The sequence below is a fragment of the Lycorma delicatula genome, chromosome 2, assembly GCF_047948215.1.
Source record: "Lycorma delicatula isolate Av1 chromosome 2, ASM4794821v1, whole genome shotgun sequence".
In the NCBI taxonomy this organism is placed as follows: domain Eukaryota; kingdom Metazoa; phylum Arthropoda; class Insecta; order Hemiptera; family Fulgoridae; genus Lycorma; species Lycorma delicatula.
Genome location: NC_134456.1, coordinates 159,905,276 through 159,916,950, shown reverse-complemented (window position 1 = coordinate 159,916,950; position 11,675 = coordinate 159,905,276). Strand labels below are relative to the sequence as shown.

Genomic DNA, 11,675 nt, shown 5'->3' with positions numbered 1-11,675 from the left:
GACTAAGTTTTGAATTAAAACTTTTTATCTGTAAAGTATTAAAGTTTAAGACATGAAAAAGTTTTTCAGAAAGTTTCATCTCTTAATATGACATAGAAAAATGTTACAGAAATTTAAAGAACATCAAAAGTAGCGGGAACGGTAGCCTCTCGGGCGCGCGGTTTATTTATTAATAAATAATAAGTTTTACCCTGTTAAACGTTAAAAATATATAAAAACAAATCTTAAAACAAAGTAATCAGTATTATATTTTTTTTTAATGAGCCGACGCGCTTGTACTAATAACTGGCACGAAAAACAACCCGCGCGCGCCAGAGTGGCTGCCGCTCCCGCGCTACGTTCGGTGTTCTTTAAATTTCTGTAACTTTTTATCTATAGCAAATTAGGAGCTGAAACTTTCGGAAGACTTTTTATATCTTTATACTTTAATAATTTACAGATGAAAAATTTAAATTCGAAAATTCGTCACTCAACTTGGTTATATATTACTATATTAATGTTGTGCGTGTTACTTACTGTATTAATGTTTTGAATTACGAAATAATATTTTTACATTTGTGTATTCCTGCAGTATAAAATAACTAATAATTTATTTCTTTATTATTACCTTAATTATTACCTTCTGTAACAATTTTCAGTTGATATCCCTAATTTACAATTTTTCTATGCCCAGGTAGATAAGAAGGGTGGATGTAAAGTTATCCGACAAAATACATTTGACTCGCATGCGAGTAAAAAAAAATATAAAATAAAGAGTTGTACAGTATTTATAGCGTCATTAATATTACAAGTAATTTATGCCATTTTTAAAATAGGCTTAGATTTTGTAGAGATTTGTAGAGATTAGATTTTGTTGTATATATTTGTTTTATTGTTATCCTTCAATTTTTTTTATTATTTCAGATAAGCTTCTTCTTCTTTGTCTCTCCTAATTTGTCTGTAACTTAGTTGTGGTTATCTCACTACTTTAAAAAATAAAAGTATTAATTGACATAAAAATATGCTTCTACGTTAAGATAAATTATTATTTACGACAACCTATTGTTAATATAGCGGATGTGTTTTGCAGAACCGTTTTTCCTGCAAAGTAAAATCACTTATAAACAGAAGAGATAGACATATCTCCCCCACCATTTGTCTTGTGTACTGTTCCTTAACGTCCAGCATGCTGTTCCTTAACGTCTAGACTGCCTCATACACCGTTCGCATCTGTTGTATATAGCAGTACCGGTTGTTACAGGGTTTTAACTTCGTTTTGTGTTTTCTGGCTTCTCGTTCATTTCACTTTCAAAAGATCATAAAAGAATATCAGGTAATAAAATATTTTATTCTTAATAAGTATGACTCTTAATTAGTTTAATGTATTTTATATTTCAGAAAAAAAATTAATCACTTTTATTTTAATTGAAATGTTATTTATCCATTTAAAAAATAATAATAATAAAACTAACTTTTTTAAACAAACATCAAGTTTTCAAACGGAAAAGATACATTTTATTTATCTAATTACTAATTTATTAACATAAAGTCTGTGTTTTTATGAAATCAGAACTTTAACTTTTTAAAGCGGAGTTTAATTTTAATTTTATTAAACAACGGATGAAATTTAAAATATATTTTATTAGTAATTTATGCAAATAAACAGCTTTTCTGTTAAAAAGTAAGCCAAATTTTAAAAATTGTTCTGTTATTGTAAGACTTAAAGAAATACATTATATTGTCATGTTTTAATATATAGTTGTTTTAATGATGAATTATGCTAGCTTGTAAGTGTGCTCTCAGTATGTGGAAGAGCGCTAGCGCGGATGTACAAATCCAGTCGTTTCTTGATTTGCAATGAATTTAATGAAACTGCCTGATTAATAAGAAATACGGATTTTTATTTATCGTCAAAATTAGTTTGATGAAATTTTGATTTTATTTTAAATCAAATATATAAGAAAAATATAGATAAGCATTTTTAAATCCAGGCATGTAATACATTACCTTGCGTAATTTAATAATAATAACATTTTTAAATCTATAATTGTATCTTTTAAAGCGACTAACGTCGCAGGCTGAGATAATCATGTCAGTCTACAATGGCTATTTGAAGGAAGTGTTGTTAGTTTATTTATTATTGTTTATTTATTGTTTTTATAGTCGGGCATCGACTATTGTAATCATTATTCCTATTATATTTTTTTTTTGTACAAACATATATGGTCATTAGCCCTTTTCCCAAACAGAAAAAGACAATTTTCTTTCCCTCACTGATAAAATCACTAGCGAACTGGTAAGAAGAGAACTAGTAAGCAGGTATGGACGAAAAATCCGTACCTGTTCATTTAATGTTCTATGACAAATAAAACATTAAAATTCCCAAAAGAACACAAGATAACTGTGGTGTATAGGACGCTTGCCACTTAAAAACACACTTTTAGACGCTTGCCATTTCGAAAGAAATGTTGTCAAATTTATCAAAACAACTGCAAAGTCATACAATTATTTTAAAAAGTCATCCTTTCATTAAATTTGTCCAAAGCTTATAAAACTCTAATATCCTTTTTTTCTAATATTAAAATCTCTTTCTTCTCAGTTCCCTGAATGGTGATTTTTTCAATTTATTCTTCGGCTTCAGGCTTCTTCTGCATTTTGGTTTCACTTTACTTCCTCTTGAAACTGGTCCAAGGCTCATTGCTCAGTGGATAAAAACTCTTTTGTTTAATAATATTTGCGTTTTTCTTTACCGGGTTTAGGCTGTCTTCTCAGGCTGGATGATTTCCAGATTTCTTATTAATAATACCATCAACCATACTCGCTAATGCTGGTACTAGCTTGGCAATTACGATTTCTTTCGCTTTGAAAGAAGCGTCAGGAGCCGCAGTAACCTGTGTATACGACATTACTTTCGGCCATCTATTTTGGAAAAATTTCCTCGCTTCGAAGTAGTTCACTTTTTCAGTGGTCCTAGCATGTTGAATTGCTACTTCTTCCTTGTACTCTGGACAGTTTCTCAATCTTACAAAATGATTCTCATAACAGTTGACCCAGACAGATGGATCCCTACACGGGTCATCGGGATGTAATGGGATACAAACATAAACACAGATTTGTTTCCTCGTACAATGTGCCGCTGTTCAAAATCTCACACATCCAAACCACCGCAATGGAGTCGGGATAAACGGAGGTACATCTAATCTATGAAATTCAACCTTTATTTTTTCCGAACACTACGATTTATTGAAGGTTAGGACATGCAACATGGAGGGTTCAACTTCCCGTTTCGTCGTATCTTTAGTCGTCGACACGCAGCAACTCCTTGTTCATGTAGCTCTTCGAAAATTTGCTCTTCGGTGCAGTTCAACAAGTCCCTGCACGCAACACTTTTAAAATATTCAGTATACTGTGTGGCGTATCCTCAATGTGTATCATTCCAATCTTCTTCGCCTTGAGTAACCGGGACGATTGTAAATCGTTGACGGTTTCAACAAACAGTCCAATAGCGGTTTTCCTAACCTTCTTTGCCAGTCCTCCAGCAGTTTTCGTTATGCCTCGAAATATCACAATAAACTAATCTTGCCAAAATCTCCTTCTCTCCTTTTAGTAACCAAATAATTTTGTATCAGTGCGCTGCCTTTTAGTCGAAACTCGTTTTGTTCCGTCTTCTCTACATTCGTGAATCCTATACTCTTCCTTCGATTCGCTTGTGAAGACAAAGGGTTTCTAAAACGAGACGGTTTTTATGTGAACCCTCTGCCACAAAAATTGAGGAAATATATATTTCCGTAAAAAACAGTGTCAGTCAATATGTCGTAAGGTGCGGGCGGAGAGACGTTAGACATGCCCCGGATCACTGATCCTGGCTGGGTTCTTCCAGTTAGCCGCCTCCTGCAAATTCCCGGGGAGTCAGATACTGCCTGACTCGATATACCGACATTCCAGAGCTCGAACGTAGCAGTAAGGTCTCCGATATTCTTACCCGAGGGACGATCCCTGCCAACGGTCGAAGTGGCTGACTCGTCGCTGAGCGGCACAAGACTTCGGTAGAGCAACCTCATATCAGCTCACCTTCAACCCGGTTACACTATTGGGATGAGCACTTCTCGTCTGCCCACCGCCCAGCGACTTACGGTCATGCCTCCCGTTCCCTCTACAAACAACGAAACCGGGAAGAACAACCGCAACCAACTCCGACAGCTTGGGACTGTCAATCCTGTACCCTCCCAGGGGAACAAATTATTATTATTATTATTATTATTATAACCGTTTTATACTTGTACTTAATGATCAAGATGAAGGCGATAAAATAACTATTAAGGAAATGCCAGATTCTCTCCTGTAATGGGATTACTTAAGGATTTAGAGGATTTTGTTGACACGAAAATATTTAAATATACTAAGAAGGGTCTTTTTTGTCATTCTATACAATTAAATGATTATGAAATTAATCATATTAGTAGTGTTTTATCTTTGCCGATGTGTTTACAGACTTAGTAAATCTGTTCATAATGACAATAAAAAATCGAGGTGCTGTTATTTTACACTATAATATTATTTCTATTAAAATATCCAATTTAATTACATTATTGACTTTTTTTTTTTTTTTAATTGAAGAATAGATGAAGCAACTTATAATTTTTAACTTAACACAATTTTACGCAGATTTGTTTATACAAAAATATTTGCCGTTAATTGTTTTCAGGGCTTCTGGATCAGTGATTTTCCAGTTATCGACCTTTTTTAAATAATAGCTATTTCAGTATAAGTTTAAAAAAAAAGTGTTAATCTTTTGGTAAGCTAAATATAATAAAAAAACAATTATTACTACTAGTGAAAGAACTGATATTTGTAAATTAAACTGTGCTCAAGTATTTCCCGTCAGTGCTGGTGATATACGTTAATATTTGCGGGGCATTGTTTCATGAGCAGCCGTCTACACAGCCACTGTTATTAAGTGATTGTACCTTAATAGTAGCAGTTATTAAAAAAACAAAAAAGAAAAAATTAAATATCCTTTTACTAATACATTCCCGATATAATAAAGTTATATTTTAATTACTATACGCATTTTTTATTAAGTTTTTAAAAACAAATTTACCAGTTAGATTTTAATTTAACTCCCAGAAATAGTTAATTCTAGACTGAAATATGTTTTACAAAGAGTGGTCGAACAACCGGAAAACCGTTAATCAAAACACCAAAATTGACGAGGACAATTTTTAAGACAAATTTCATTTATGAAATTAAATTGCATAAGTTAGCAGGAAAAAAAAGATTGATAAATAATAGCTTCCTGTATTTGTTATCTTTTTTATGAAGAAAGTGATTGAGCTGCAAACGCACGAACAAATTCAGCAAATGTCAAAAGAACATCTGATAGCTACTCTTTTTAAAAGAGATTTACTTCATAAATTTTTAATTTTACTTATTAAATTTACTTTTGGGTTAAATTTGATCAGGCTTTTAAATTAACGACATTATTTCAAATATTGCTGCCCTGAGTCTGGATAAAACAAACAACTTCTGAACTGTAATTATGGGGTTTGTAGTAGCTTGTTTTGAATCAATATTCGATATTATGTAATATTATATTTTATATTATTATATCTTATGATATAATATATCTTATTATTATCTATTATATCTTATGATATTATTATCTATTTATTTGATATTTATATAAGATTATTTTTGTATTAATTAACTTAGCTGATGAATTACCTCTTAATTTTTATTTTCAAACTTTCTTTTCTTTTTTTAACATTTAGTTTTTAATGCTTCCAGAATTTTTCTCGTAGAAAAACATTATTTAATAATAGTTTATCTGGTGTTAAATGAGAGAAGGTCTACAGGAATACCTTGCTATAACATTTATTGAATTATAATTATAACTTGTTATGAAAACTTAATATTTATTTCCTCTAACAAAAAGAATTATTATGCAAAAATTGTATTCCAGAATGGTCAACCCAGTTCCTTTGAAATTCCAGTTTAACGCATTACCAATCTTTTTTTAATAAATGTTTATAATTAGAATTAAAAAATATTTCTTTGATTCAACATTTTTCAATCATATTGTTTGCAAACAAAAATGTTTTATATCTTATTTATGAAATGAAGAATTGTACTCTTCATTTAATTCTTATTCTTCATAATTCATACAATTATTACAGGAACTTCATTTTAATAAGGTTTGAATTAGCGAAATTTGTAAATTACGAACTCGATTTGAATAAGCATGATATTCAAATAAAGATTCCTTTCTTTTTTTTGTTTTTGTTTTTTGTGTGTTTTTTTAAAGGAATTATTTTTATTATTTGATAAATTTAAAGTTTAAAAAATACAAATTTTATATTGTTATTTTGCCTTAAAGAAAATATTTCTAAAATTTTTCCTCGTTCCACACAGATATTAAATCGAAGTTTAAACAGTATTAAATAGTTTTATAAAAACATACCTACTTTAGTTTTTCTTAATTTTCTTGGAGAAAACTTTAAGAGAAGCAATACTTTCTACTCTTCATCATGCTGATGTATTAAATTTTTACTTAGCAGCTATTGGAGGTATCTTCATTCTGTTTTTTTCTTTTTAATAATGATAATTCTGAAGTTTAATATTTTTAAATTCTTTACAAACTTAAAATAACTGTTAATAATGTGGGCCAAAACAGACATCAGGAGGTTTTTCTATGAAATTATTAAAAGTATTCATATAAATTTCTGATATAATTTAAATCTGCTCTGGGACAGCAGACAAATTTTAAAGTGACAACATGGATCCGACCTGAAAAAATGAATTTAAAAAAATAATAAATTTGTGGAAAATACAAAGTTACATTTTAAAACATTATAACTTATATTGGTATATAACTCAGGTAAAGTTTTGGTGAATAGAAAGGGTTATCAGAACGCTCTTATAGTGTACTTTTACGTTACATATTACGTATTAGAGATTCTCTAATACCTTTTTTTACTTACTGTTTTTTCTTGTCTTATCATATTTCATAGTTAACTACAAAAAAATATTTCACCTTTTGATATTCAACATAACTTATGCATTACTTCCAAAAAACTTTTCACTATATCTAAAATTAATTCAGTGAGCCCTAAGCGTTTCTGAAAATTATATTCGTTAAATATTCTGTTTTATGTACACTGAATGTCAGTTTGTTAATTTCAACGAGGTTTATTTAGTTATAATGACCAGATCACATTGTTTGTGATTAATTAGAATTTTACATTTTACCATTTTTTTAGGAAATTGGTTGTTGAGTTTCAATTAACCACACATCTCAGAAATGGCCGACCTGAGACTATACAAGACTACACTTCATTTACACTCATACATATCATCCTCATGTATTTGTATTTCTAAAGTTTTTTGTATGATTAAGGTATTGAAACATAAGCATTACACAGATTAACAAAAAAAAAAAATTATTTGGAACTGAGATAAAAGTGGGTATTCAATACTGCTTTTATTGTTTTAAACCAGTAAATAATTTGGAAGTGAAATAAAAATAGGTGAATTAGAATGCATTTTTTATGCTAAATCTTAAAATGAAATCATCTTTTCTTCATCACTCAGATTTTTAGTTATTACCCTTTAAAATATTGAGAAACTTCTTACATAATAGAAATTTCAAAACAAAAATAATAATAATAATTACAATTAAATTTCCTACCTTTATTTTGCAGACATTTACGTTTATCTTAATTTCTTTTTTCTTATTTCCCATTTGTGTTCCCATTTGTCTTCTTTTTTTATCATCTCATCAGAAATTCATCCCATCTGCCTTGATAACGTTGTTCCATTTGCAATATATCTTGGTGGAGCCTTTATCCTTGTTCGTCGCTGATATCACACAAGTTTAAAGGGAAAAAGTGCAAATGAGAATCTAAAAAATGAATTTTTATATGACATTCTGCAGCCTCATTTTTTTTAGTTCACTAAGAAAAACTAAGTTCATTTAGAAAACCAGGAACGACATCTTAAAATAACTTCCATGCTGCTAGTTCTTTAGGATTCAGTTTGCTGTTAAACATATTTTAACAAATTAATTTTCTTATTTGTGGGCCAACAAAAATTCCCTATTTTACGTCTATTTTGGCTTCACTAAACTGTTAAAAAACCTCAGCTAAATATTTAAAGCCATCTCTATCTTTATCTAATGCTTTTAAAAAATTCTTCATCAGTCCTAGCTTTATGTGTAGAGATGATAAAATAATATCATGTGCTTCGACAAGGGGAATATTGACAACATTTTCCTTTTCTGGGGTAAACTGATTTCTTTTTGACCAGTCTTTAATTGCATAGAATTTTTGTGTAGCCCGAATATCCCACAAAAACAAGAAATACGTATATTTTGTAAAGCCACTCTGGAGTCCAAGAAGAAGCCCTGTCGCTTTCAGATCAGTAATGATTCACCTTGAGTGTTCATCATATTTAATAGCTTTTAAAATTTTTGACATACTTCCATACATTTCTATCATTCCAACAGCATGTACTACCATTATAGAAGAAAACATATTCAAGTTATGCAACAACACTGCCTTTAAGCTTCTTTTTGACAAGTCTACAAATAAATATCAATCATGAATAACATACTCAATGTCCAGTTCAGATATTAGTCCCCTAACAGCATGGAAGGAAAAAATAAAACCATGTCTTCTAAAGTATTTCAGTAAATTTTTGTTTCAATTTCTATATACTGAAATTTTAGTATCCTTGTTTAATAAATTCCATTTTTTAAGTCCTGAACCTAGGAGTTCTGCATGTTGTTTTGATAAATACAAGTCACGAATTAGATCGCACAGTTCTGCTTGTGTGCTGAGGTAAGGTGAGATTCTTCTGGAATGTAATTAATATCTATTGAAGTTGAGGTTTCATTGGTTGAGCCTTCTGGGAAATCAGAAATTTCTTTCCAAGAAGTTGGAGCAATCAGAATCGGTAAATCAACACCATGAAGTACTGATCTCATAGCTGAAAAAACATTTGGTTATTCAATACTGCTTTTACTGTTTGAAATGAAACCAGTAACATTTGTTAAGCAAAAATAGCAGTTATCATAATGGTTAGCAGGCTCTTGCCAAGTCATAGCTACCCCAAAAGACAATACTGTTTTTTTTCCTAACCACTGGGCTAGTTTAACTTAGCACTTGGATGAGCTCATAGCTTTAACATAGCTACATGTGAAGCTCAGATTTATCTTGGTCTCCCAATGGACAGTCAAAATATTGTAAGCAGTTTTCAACAGATTCATTACTGGTTTTTAATGACTTTTCATGGTAAATTCTCTGCAAATATAACAAAAAATATTTGGAAAATTTTCCAACCCTGATTTTTATTCATTGTAAAATTCAAAATGTTTTAATGAATGAAAGTAAACTGAAATATTACAGAAATACTTACTTAATTATAGAAATAATCAAGTTTTAATTTATAAATACTTGATAACTTAAAATACTTTATAAAATTGTTTCACCATGGAGTGCAATAAAACACTGTATGAAACACACACACACACACGCACACACACACACATACACACATGATTTAACAATCTTCATGTTCAATAAAATAATACCAAAAGTTGTTCTGTCATAAAAATTTAATTACTGATTACTTGACTCACTGACATGTCTATTCATGTCTGGCTTGACGTGAAATGACATCATTCAACTGTTATGTATCAAATAAAGGTCCACAGCATGCATCATAATATAAATAAGATGTGAATAAGCAAACATACAGACATACTAACTTATTTGTATTGTTTGTTCCACAAATGATGGAACAAATAAATTTAAGGGGTTGTAAATTAACAACATTATGTGATGGATCGTTTCAGAATACATATTCAGATTCAAATATAAAATACTATATAGAACACCTACTCCCTTTTCAGTTCCAAATTTTATGTTGACCAGTGAATAAAGTCATAATTTCCTCAAATAAAATGAAACTATTTTATGATTGTAATTTTCTTCCACTGATATAGCTATTGTACAGCTGAATCATGTAATGCATTGATTTCTTGTTTTACTGAAATTCGGTAAATGGAAAAAATAAAATAAAAATATTTTTTCTAGTGAACCAATGTTTATAAATTAGGTACTATTTTAAAGACAGAGTTTTGAAGAACATTTTAGCTACAAAAGAGAATCCACAATTTTTCTGTTAGTTCATATCCTTTAGTAATGAAATAAAATTTAACAGAAAAGTAACTTTGAAATAAGATAAGATCTGCCCCTATTTTTTAGCTAATTATGAACTAAGTAAATACTTTTCCCTCATTAATAAATTTATAATGTTAATAGTTTTTTGATAACGTAGACTAGAATAAAATGTTCAGCATTTTAAAAAATGTAGGGTTCAAGTATAGAGATAGAAGAACAATTTCTAACATTTACAGCAACCAAACTACAACAGTAATAATCGAAGGACATAAGAAAGAAGCCATAATAAAAAACGGAATCCAAGAAGGATGTTCCTTATCCCCGTTACTTTTTAATCTTTACATATAATTAACAGTTACTGATGTTAAAGAACAATTTAGATCCGATGTAACAAAGCAAGATGAAAAGATAAAGATGCTACGATTTGCTGATGATACAATAATTCTAGCTGAGTAAAAAAGATTTAGAAGAAACAATGAATGACATGGATGAAATCCTACGCAAGAAAAACTCATGAAAATAAACAAAAACAAAATGAAAGTAATGAAATGTAGTAGAAATAATGTAGATGAACCATTGAATCATTGAATATAAAAATAGGAAGAGAAAAGATTATGGTGGTAGAAGAATATTGTTGTTTGGGGAATAGAATTACTAAAGATGGATGAAGCAGGAACGATATAAAATGCTATAGGAGAATGTTAAAAATCAGGTGGGTGGATAAAGTGACAAATGAATAGGTGTTATGGCAAATTGATGAAGAAAGAAGCATTTGGAAAAATATAGTTAAAAGAAGGGAAAGACTTATACGCCACATCTTAAGACACCCTGGAATAGTTGCTTTGATGTTGGAGGGACAGGTAGATGGGAAAAATTGTGCATGCAGGCAACATTTGGAATATGTAAAAAAAATTTTTAGTGATGTACGGGGTACACCAAAATAAAACGATTGGCACTAGATAGGGAATCTTGGACAGCTGCATCAAACCAGTCAATAACAAAAAAAAATAATATTAATAAAAACAAATACTATTAGTAATATTTGTTATAATAATAACAAATAATATTTGTTAATACCTCGCCTATAACATATTAAGGCATCCTGGAATAGTCGCTTTGACATTGAATAGACAGGTAGATGGGAAAAATTGTGCAGGCAGGCAACATTTTAAATACGTAAAACAAATTGTTAGGGATGTAGGATGTACGAAGTATTATGAAATAAAACGACTGGCACTAGGTAGGGAATCTTGGAGCATCAAACCAGTCAAATGACAAGACAAAAAATAAAACAGTTTTTTATAGTGTAGTTTTTTATACGATTACTACAAAATCAGAATAATTCTAAAAAAAAAATATTTTCATATTAAATTCTTTAATAACAAAAAGTGTTTAAACAGGTAAGAGAATTTCGTTAAGTTTTTTTTCGTTAAACAGGTTTTATTTTTTAAATACATTTATAAACTAATATTTCTCATGAATATGATAAACAGCCTATATGTAAGTATAACAAAG

General features: G+C 29.8%; 1 protein-coding gene across 1 annotated transcript in view; it reads left to right on the top strand.

Moving 5' to 3' along the window:
- The first annotated feature begins 1,209 nt into the window (after positions 1 to 1,209).
- Positions 1,210 to 11,675, top strand: part of LOC142320291 (uncharacterized) — a 79,762-nt gene continuing 69,296 nt past the window's right edge. The window contains exon 1 of the mRNA XM_075357999.1: positions 1,210 to 1,312. The gene's annotated coding sequence lies outside the window, so the exon portion shown is untranslated. The remainder of the gene's footprint in view (positions 1,313 to 11,675) is intronic.